This window comes from Gastrolobium bilobum, unplaced genomic scaffold (genome assembly GCF_033153095.1).
Source record: "Gastrolobium bilobum isolate Gb01-03AN ecotype WA unplaced genomic scaffold, APGP_CSIRO_Gbil_v1 utg54416, whole genome shotgun sequence".
Lineage (NCBI taxonomy): Eukaryota > Viridiplantae > Streptophyta > Magnoliopsida > Fabales > Fabaceae > Gastrolobium > Gastrolobium bilobum.
The window spans coordinates 19,157-30,064 of record NW_026899384.1 but is presented as its reverse complement, the minus strand read 5'-3'; the positions used below and the strand labels follow the sequence as shown (position 1 = coordinate 30,064).

The following is a 10,908-nucleotide window of genomic DNA, read 5'->3' as shown; positions in this document are numbered from 1 at the left end:
GGTAAAATTCAACACCTTTCATGGATTGATTTGATGATTTAATTTCATGAAAACCTAGAGCTTGTATGCTTGATTTATGGAGTTAGAGAGCTCAAATGGAAAATGTTTGTACATGAATATGTCTTAGAATGATGTGTAGGAGCCATAAATGCAATAAAAATTATTGGTGAAAAATATGATTTTTAACTTAGGAAAATTTTGATGGTGTCATGACTTTGTGTTTGGAATTGTTGTTAGGATTGTGTAATTGGATTGTTGGAGGTGTATATGAGTTAATAATGGGATGATAGGATGTATTACATTTCTAAATTGAATTGAATGGTCCTTGGTGTGGGCATTTGTTGATTTCGGCCAAGAAGGAAAAATAAGAGAAATGATGTTGTTGAAATTATTTGGATGATGTGTTGTGTATTTTATGGTAATTAGATGGGTTGTGTGGTGGATGGAAGGTTGGAAAACCAATGGAAAAATAATTGATAGTGTTGAGAGGTGAAATGGAACCTAGAGTAAAATATTAGGCAAAACATAACATACATCAACATAATGACATCAGTTGTCTAATAGGTATTATTACATGATTAATGAAATTAAAAATGTCTTTTTATCTGAACTATGACAATATTAAAAAACAACCAATTACATAGACCATAATTTGAAGAATTGCATCAAACATGTCCCTTCCACATGTCAAACATCTCCCGCGCCATATCATCCCTCCATTATGTCCAGGCATTAGATGCCTCTATGTAACATCCTCATCTCGAACCAGTTCAATTAACATACATATGATATTTAAACATGCATCAGCGGAAGTACGAGCTAACTTTTTTCTTCTTCTTTTCTTTCCTTTAATTCACATGATATATTACAACACATACATCTTTTCTTACTTGTTCATAACATACTTTCCTTTTATCCTTTCATTCTCTAATACATATCAGATAAATGACCATAGCTAAAGATCGCATACCATTAGGATATGACCACAAGTTTCACTCCAAACAGAGTCTCGAATCGGACAGAGTTCCATTTGTTTCTCGGATAAACGGGGATATGATCCCACTTTCATAACGCCCTAATAAAATATATCAAATATATATATATATATATATATATATATATATATATATATATATATATATATATATCACATATGACTATAAAGCCATCCATGGGCGCATGCATACAAGGTTTCGTGCCTCTAAATCTAACAACATGCAATCATATCTCAGAATATACCTCATCTCATAATAACGCCTGAATATTAAAATGTACATGCATAAAAAGCGGAAAGCATGTACAACACCTATACAGGCCATATACATAACTCTGGATCAGACATCACGATCCCTAAATAAATAGAGCACAAATATAACAGTATATGCTCTCCAAAAATAACATCTATAGTAAATAGTAGCCTCCGGCTACCCAAAACTCCATATCCTCATGCTAGCACCTCTAGCCATGAGTAAGGTCCTTGCCCCGTGATATGAATAAGAAGACAATACCTAGTGATCCATTGCAATTGCCAAATGGGCCAATCACAAGATCAAGGACCAAGAAGTTTAAAGAAGCTCTTAGTGGGTTGATCCAACAAATGTGGGCTAATCATGAAAACATCAAGTCCAAATTTATTCATAATCAGAATTTAGTTAATTCCATCAATGCAAGGGAGGTTGAGTGGAATGAGCAGCAATTTCCAATGTCAATTAATGCATAGTGGGGCTGATAGCAATTTCAATGTTATTAATGCTTAGTGTGGCTGATTAACATTTTCAATGTCATTAATGTTTAGGGGCTGATTAGAGTCTTTTCCTTTTTTTCAAGTTGTCAACTTTAAATTAGTGTCTTTTCATTTGCTAGTCTTTTCCTATTCTTGGAAAGATGTTCCAAGTAAAAATAAGGGAGGATATAACTCTTGTAATTAGATTTGGAAGTTATAATATAATAGAGAGGTTTCTTCTCTTTGGTTCTTATCTAGAACTCTGAACTTATCAAGAAGCTTACTCTTGTGGCGTTCAACATAGACTTATCACTCGCCTTCTTCTTTCTTGAGTGTGGCGTCTTTATCCTTCTTATACCTTTGGTTCTTATCTTCCATAGATAACGGGTCAAGATTCTTTATTTCTTGTTTTAAATTCCTGATTGTAGAAACGATCCTAACTAAATTGGTCTTGGGTCTCACTATTCTAGGTGAGGTACATATCACCCCGTGAGAGCTCTCCAGTTAACTGTGTACCTGAAATCATATCCCCAAATGGGGTGAGAGACGAATCTCCAGTAAGTTCCAAGTTTATAGAGAACTCTCCATACTCTGGGCCCACTTCCTGCATGACAGCCAGATACAAAATATACAAAACATCATATACATCATATATCATATTATACTGAACATATCTCATATAACATCTCTGAAGTACACAGTCATTCCCCAAGGACTTCTCTCCATGTGAAAATCAACTCACTTATTCCCAAGGGTTTCTCTCCTACATGGAATATCTCATATCTCATATCTCATTGGTGCATATAACAACCCTCATTAGTAAATTAAGGGAAATGAATTAATTAGGTGGTTAACTAGATTAAATACTTATGCAATGAAATTGTGAGAGTTAAATTGATAGACTCATGTGATAAATAATAAGAGAATATAGTCTAATGGATCCAAAAATAATTATTAGATATGATTAAAAATATCAATGTCATGATGGTGTAAGTTAGAGTTATTTTGGTAATTAGACAAAATAAGCCTAAACATGGATTATAATGTATAATTAAATAGTTTAGAAAAATTAGTGACTTCAAAGTATCTTAAAATTAATTAAATGATGATTAGATTAATAAATTAAAATTAAGTAAAAGATGTATTAAAAATGAACCTATAACATTTAATTTAAAAGTTACAAAGTTGATTAAGTAAACTAACATAGTCACTTGGTTAATTGTAACATCAAAGTGGGTAACTTTCTTTTGATTTCAAAATTTACGTTAGTTGTTATTTTTCTTGCTTTTAAGTGAGCCAATGGAAGTGTAGGTTGAAAAGTCAATTAGGTGAATATGTAAGTTACATGATCTTTCCTTTTTTTTCTTCCAAAAGTCGGTTGATGGTGTGTGCCTCACATATCCCACGTCATTTTCTTTCTTAAGCATGTTAAGAAGTCAATTAGGTAACCAATAGAATTTAAGCATAAAGGTTACACGTCGGCAGCCCCTTGGGATTGGTCTCTCACGCTCATCTTTTCTTTCCTTTCTTCTCATGAAGGCCGAAGCTTGCTAAGGAAAAAGGGCAAGGAAGTTCTTGAAGATTTAGGCAAAACTAGTAAAATTCTATCATACAAAACTTATAGCTTTAGGTCTTGTAATCCTAAATCTCCATTCTTTTCACCTTGGAAAGTTTTATATCTTGAGTTAGCCTTCTATAAAGCGGGCTGCTACTGTTCATCCAAGGTGTAGAAGTTGGGTTTTCTTCAAGTCCTTAAGTTGGAATATGCTGTTTATGTTCAAGTGAAGCTATTTAAGGTAATACACCTAAATTATAATGGCTGGAAATTTTGTTATAAGCAAGTGTTTTTTTCTATGATGAGGGCTGATTAGGGATGCATGATATCATAATTATTTAAGGGGTTTTGTGCATGGTTATTGGTTGTTTGTTGATTCTATGTTAAACTAAACATGGAAATGCTTAAAATGAGTAAAAGGATTTGATATACGTACAAAGACCTAATCAGCCAAGTGAGGGAAAATAGTGCAGACTAAGTGTTTGTTAAAATGCATAAATGGAACTATGATTTAAATGGACCAAATGATTATTGGTTTAATATATATTAAGCGAAGGTTGAAAGAAAATTCATATACCCCTTTATATAGGCCATTCGGCCATGAGTGGTAAAATAGGAGGGGTAAATCTCTAAGTCTTGAAAAATATGTTTAAAAGATGTTTGGAACATATATGGTTGATGAACAAAGTAATCTATAATGATAGGAAAGGAAAAAAACAGAACTTGCAACTAGAAAGCTAATTAGGTGCTTCAAAAGCCGCATTATTGAAAAAAAAGAAAGATGCAATTTGGTTGTTATCTCAGATGATTATTTATTACTTGTGCTTTCAAAAATAGTTGAGAAGACTTCCAAGTGTAATTTTTAATAAGTAGAAAGAGGACACGTAAAAAAAAGTAGGTGTAATAGGAAGCTAATCAATTTGGTGCTTTGGATATACTGTTTGTTATAAAGTTGGGGAAGCCAAAGAAGAAAATAATGGTATACTTGTCAATAAGAATTGACACAGCTGATCTTCTATTCACGTTAGTTATGATGTGGGTTTGATTCTTGTCTTTATCATATATAATTCCACTTTAAATTCTCAATGTAGTTGATAATGGATGGCATGAATGTGAGTGCTGTTGTTTTAGTGTAGTTTAGGGTCCACTTGATATAATAAATCAAGATGGAATATGGTTTAATTTGTGAAAAGGTCATTAGACCTATTTTATGTCAAATCTGTTAAGTAAGATACTGGTGATTAAGTTGATGCTTGAAAGACATCAATGTTGATTATTAGTAATGATTTTATAATTGGATTATGAGTATAGTATGTTAAGTGAAGGCATAACCTAATGAGTTAAGATTAGGTTAATAAGTGGTGGTTGTGTTAAAAAAAGAAAAAAGAAAGAAAAGTTAAATATAATCTAAAGTAACTTGGAGTAGTTACAATTACACAACGAAGGGTGGTAAAGACTTTGTCAAGATTAAAGGAAAATATATATGTATATGATCATTGAAGATGTTTTTTTTAGGTTATGTGAGGTTCAATATTATGATGTTAGTTATGTGAAGTTAACAAAAATTTTATGTAATAAATATTTGTATGAGAATCAAGTTTATTGGTTAACTATGGCAACGAAAGAATTGTATATATGTTTATATATTGAGTTCGGCCATGAAGGAAAGAATGGGCATAAATTGGGTGTTTTTAATTCAAGTAATTGATTTATAGCATTTTTCTAGAATAAGTAAGTATGATTCAAATGGTTTAAGATACGTGAAGCTTTGTTAAAAGCGTATGAAATGTTAACTATAAATTAGTAAATTAATTAACTAGTTGGGAGTCTAAGTTATGAAGTATAAGTTACGTTGTAAACTTATGGGATGGCATGAACTGTCAAGGGAAATAAAGTTGTCAAGTTGGTTATGAAATTAACATATGAAATATAATTATTCGGATTTCAAGTAATGTATATTTCATTGGAAATTAATGGTACTTTTATATGTACGGTAACAGAGTGTAATCGGACGAAGTAGGTGGACGAACAACTTGTAGACAACCAAGTTACGGTGTATTAAATAGCAAGTTAGCAGCAGGAAAGATGTGACAGGTAAGCTTTCGGTTTAGGAGTTTTCTCAGCCTTTGGTTCCGCCATGATCAGTGGCGATTATGGTTTCCGTATGGATATAATTGTTGTTAATATTGATACTTTGCGTAGTTGCATTCATATAGTGCATGCATATGATATTATTTTTGTTATGATAAGTTAATATGATATGATCTTCAATGAAATAAAGCCTTGGAAGTGTGAGTTATGGTTTCTGAACAGAGGAAGCATTTATGGATATGATCACGTTGTACATAAGGTATAGCCGAGGAAATTTTAGTTCTCTGATCATTATGAGTATGCTATTGATTATGATACGATATTACGAATATAAGATGAAAGCCTTATTTATACATAAGACATGAACATACTTAAGATTTATAAGAAGGTACGTTATAAGAATAAATGAGAATTATCAGAAAAGATATATGATACGAAAATTCTAATATGGACTATATGGTGTTATCTATGTCTTGGTACTTGATATTTTCTTGCAGGAAGTGGACTCTTGGGTGGAGACTGCTCTATAAACCCCAAGTTTATTGAGATTCATTCTCACCCCGCGTTATGGGGACATATTTCAGGTATCGCAGCAGTTGACGATCGTTCTCGGGGCAAGAGGCCCGTGGTTGATGAGTAGATCTGAGCATAGAGGTTGCCTGCTTATTTTGGGAGTCTGTAGTATTTATATGTTACACTGTAATCTGGTTATTTGATATTTTGCCGATGCATGGTTATTAGCTGGGCTTTCTAAGAGGCTATACGCCTGTGTACAGATGTTATTTGTGATACTGTGATGTATTATGTTTATGTAGGTTGATGTAGGATGTTGTAGTTAGGGCACAAAGCCACCTTTTTGATGTGATATATATAGTGTTATGGATCATTTCTGCATGCTACTGTATATGATATGGAATTGCTGTATATTGTTGGGTTGTAAGTGCCCCAAGGCATTGCTGGTTCTTGTGTGTGCCACCCATTGGATTATTAGGTATATTTGTGGCATTAGTGAGCTTGTACAAATTTGGGGATTTAAGGAAAAACAAAGGAAATTCTGGCGAATTTTCTGTAGAATTGGCATATTTGGACGAACTTCGGGAGAACATATCTCCCTCCATAGAGGTCCGATAGGGACGTTCCATACGCCATTTTGAAGCTTGAGATGTCCCCTACATTGTGTCAAAATATTAGAATTTTATGGGTTGTGCGCAGCCCTGTGGAAGTCAGTGAACACAACTGCCCTGTTTTGCCCTGCACTTGGGGGCTGTTCTGGTCCAGTTTTGGGAATTTTATTCTCGCTTCGTTTCTTGGTCAAATTAAGCGTATGATATATCAAATCGAAGATTGAGGTGTCTAGTTTATGGTGTAAAATTTTGAGAGCAATTGGATGAGTGGATTCTGTGCAGTAATTCAGAGAGTGAGGGATGTTTAGAGCTGTTTTGGGGTTGGAGGGCAATTTTGCTTGTCCAACTTTAAACGGCGATATCCGGAGCAAACGTACTCCGATCATAGCATGTGATAGCATTTTAGAAAGGGAATTAAGTAAGAAAAAATATAACCTGAGTGGAAGGACTGAATTTTGTTGTGCGTTCGCAGTAATTTAATTAGTGAACCATGATCCGGTAAGTAAAAACGTAAAAGTTAGTAATTGGCTAAGTGGGTTTATGGGAACCTCTTAGTAACTTATAATAAGTAAAGTAAGTTATAAAAATAGTTTAAATAAGTCTTCCGCAAGAGTTTACCGTTACGGTCACAGCTTTTAATTATTACGCCTTTTATGTTTTAAAGGCTCGCGTAATAATCGGAAAAAGTTTATTCGCGTTTTTATAAATTAATTGCTGTGATTGTAACTGCGTTTAATATCATAATTAATGTTAACAATACAGGTGTACAACGGGCTGTTACAGTGCACACTGTTATTCCTAAGGGTCTCTTCCCTACACGGAGTTTATGCACACCGATTCAATGGCCAAGAATCATCACACATATCATATAAAACATGTCATATCACATCATCATAAAGCTCTATATGAATGAATCTATATCATATATTTCATACATATCATACAACCCGACCATAGTTCGTACACTATGGCGGAACACAAAGTAGAAGAAAACTCCTTAAACATAGAGCTTACCTCTCGAAGCTGTATAACTAGCCTACCCGAAATACGAGTTACCTAGCCTTCTCTGATGTTGGATCCTCAACCAGACTCCTACGTGCACCTAGAATATGGAATCCACACAAATATCAATAAAATGGTTCAAAGCCAAGTAATTAACCAGACACACCATTTTTTTGATTTTATCTATTATTTACCAATTCTTATGTTAATATTATGTCATACACATATGTAAGAGAACCCGCACCGCTAAGTTAGGAATTTAATAAGTTAGATACGATTTTAATAAATAATTCCATAATTTACTTTGGATAAATATAGAAAGATTATAATAATTATATTTAGTCACTTTTCAGAAGAAAAGTGCAAACATTGGGTATTTCACGGTATAAATGGATACCGGTGAAGTAACTCAAAAAATAGTGATAAAAATATTAATATTTCTAGAAAAATATATCGGTCAAGAATATCAAATTTGAGATGAAAATAATAAGCAGTGATGTCAGAACTAATACCGGCTATTTCGCAGTAGAAAATGCATACCATCAAAGTGTCTCGAAAAATTAATATAAAAATATGATAATTCCTACAAAATTGTCTAGGTTAAGAATATAAAATTTTAAAGTTAAACGAAGAGCGAAACTAATTAAACTAAGACTGTTAGTTTAAGTGAGGGCACCTATAAATGGTTAATGGGCACTAAAACCTAGGTTATTTTAGAAAATCTGTGCAGCCCTATTTTTTCTCAAACCTTGAATATTCTCTCCACCACTCCCAAGAAAGATTGTGCCTTTCTCCATAGAAGTTCACAAAGAACACATTTTTATGTTTTATTCTTCTTTTTAATATTCTAAACCCTTGAGAGCTTGTGATTAGTGAAAGAAAGACCCACTTTTGGGGCATTCAAGGTTTTGTTTTGGGGTGTTGTGGGGCTATCCACTTGGGCTTAGGGTGTAGAAGCAATTGTTACAATCTTGGAAGCTTCAAGAACCAATTTTTGTGAAGAAAAGACCTACCATTGAATGTGATTTTCGTGCACCACCAAGTCAGTATCTTGGAGCATTTTCAAAGTCCTCAAAGTTCCCTCATTTTTTTGTTTTCAAAGGCCCTTAGGTAACCCTTCACCATTTTCTTTGTAAATTCATGAACAAAGCTTGTTTTGAGTCTTTAAAAAGGGAAACTTTGATGATTCAAGTTAAAAGTTGTTAATTTAAGGGTAATATGGTAGTTTAAACTTTTGTTTGTGGGTAAATCGAAGGTTGGAACCTTGGGAGGTCATCGGAGCTCGAATTATGCATAAAAATATGCATTTTCGTGTTTCTGCGCAGGTGGTAATCGATTACCAGTAAACGATTACAATCGTTTACCATCAAGGGTAATCGATTACCCCCTGTATGGTAATCGATTACCTAGTGCAAATATGACAACAGCACACTAGTTTGGTAAAATCGTGATATCTCGAGCTATAGAGCTTTAAATTGAGTGAGGTTTAGACCTATCTTAAGCTAAAACATAGGGCTACAACCTTGTAAAATTTCATAGCCATTAGATAAATGGATTCATCGCAGTGTTAGTTTGAAGTCACGACTTGGTTGCTGGAAATTCAGTTTGCAGTAGAAACCTTGCGAAAAACATAACCGGAGTTACACAACTCCGCTTGAGACATAAAGTATTTCGTTTGAAAGCTTAGGATGTCTAGTTTAACATATTAAAATATTATAATTTTTGGTGTAGATTTGCTGTAACACCCCGTTACCGGACCGGTGTGTTATCGACAATTATGATATTAAGCGCAGTCACAATCATAGCAGTTATTTGAAATTACGGAAAAAATTTTTCTTTTTAATAACGTTCGCACTTTTAAAATAATCATATCAGACAATATACTAACTGTGATCACTACTCAAAACTTAAAGCGGAATTATGAAGGTGGCTAAGTGGTTCCCATAAACCAACAAAGCTAAAAACTCATTCTATCCATGTTTAACACTAAATGCCTTCGCCTTTTTATTTACTCTAATAATTTTATATCTCTCAAAGGCTTCTCATTCCTTAATATGTTATATATTTTTTCGTTAGCTTCACATGGGTTCAAACCTCGCTCAATTTGGAGTACTGTAGCTCAAGTTATGAATTTTCTAAGAATGTGATGCTGAACCCGCAGATTACAACGCGAACAGCGCCAAACCGGCGCGATTAAAGGTTTCCAGAATTTCGGCGCGAGTAGCGCCAACTTGGCGCGATCAGCGCAAGAATTTTATCTCTTCTATGTATGTTGGCGCGATTAGCGCCACCACGGCGCTAATAGCGCCAGGGGTCTGGAGATAGACACCAAAATAGGACAATTCGACCTACTTTTGTATTTTACCCTTAACTTGAGTTATACTAATCCAATTTACACAATCTTGGTCTCATTGGAAAGCTAATAAAAAGATATATAACTTCCAAGTAGGCCAAGAGGTCCAATTCTATCATATATGAGACAAAAATTGGGCAGTACCTTGTTTGTATTTTCAACATTTTCCAATTCTTCAATTATGTACCTAATTCAATTTCATCAAAATCTACACTTAACTAGTTCCCAGCTCAACCAATCCATAAACTCATAAATAATTCATCAATTGAAACTTCCATAAAACATCATTTACAACAATTGGTTCTTAAGCATAAACCAGGTGGCATGGACAATCCCCATGCTCACCATATCCAAAACATACAACATTAGAGATATACAATTTCATATTCAAAGTACAACCCATGATAAAATGACTTAGGACAATATATGAACAACCAAAGCATGGCCATATAGTCACATGCAATCCAATGTTCATACCCTAAGTCCAAGATGCAAAGTAATGCTAGTATGTGCAATCCTAGATACTCCCAAAAAAACTATGCTATCCACATGCACTCCATGATCCAATCCTCATCTAGGCAGCCTCTTGCCTGAATATCCTCCACGCTCATTTTGACCTGAAATGATGTCCCCAAACGCGGGGTGAGATATACAAATATATCTCAGTAAACCAAGGGTACTAGGGGATCACTCCACCCCATGGCTCACTCAATGTGCACAAATAACATTATGTAAAGATGCATGACATACAATATCACAAACAACTGGGGACAAATCTAAGAACATCCACATCAGGATTCCGTTCAAGGACCCCATCATATAACTCCCGGAATCTTCCTGGTGCCTCTCCCATGGATTAGACGACCCCATGGCAAAACCCAACTGGAACTCCTCATGAGCCCTATCCAGCGGAAGTCACACGTTTGGATCATCATAGTACCGCTTCCAGAGTCGGCCCCACGGCAAAACCCGACCGGAATTCTCAAAGGATATCTCCAGCGGAAGTCCAAACCAACACACATCTACTGGCCAGAGATCAAACAATTCACACACAACATGC

The 10,908-nt window shown here is 34.5% G+C and overlaps 1 long non-coding RNA gene across 2 annotated transcripts; it reads left to right on the top strand.

Annotated features, from left to right (window-relative positions):
- The first annotated feature begins 3,231 nt into the window (after positions 1-3,231).
- On the top strand, positions 3,232-6,271 carry LOC133290128 (uncharacterized). Of its 2 annotated transcripts, none has more exons than XR_009748598.1 (3): positions 3,232-3,519; positions 5,279-5,372; positions 5,954-6,271. It is a non-coding gene; the product is annotated as an uncharacterized LOC133290128 (long non-coding RNA). The 2 variants fall into 2 exon arrangements; XR_009748599.1 differs by having other exon boundaries at positions 5,867-6,271.
- Positions 6,272-10,908: the final 4,637 nt, after the last annotated feature.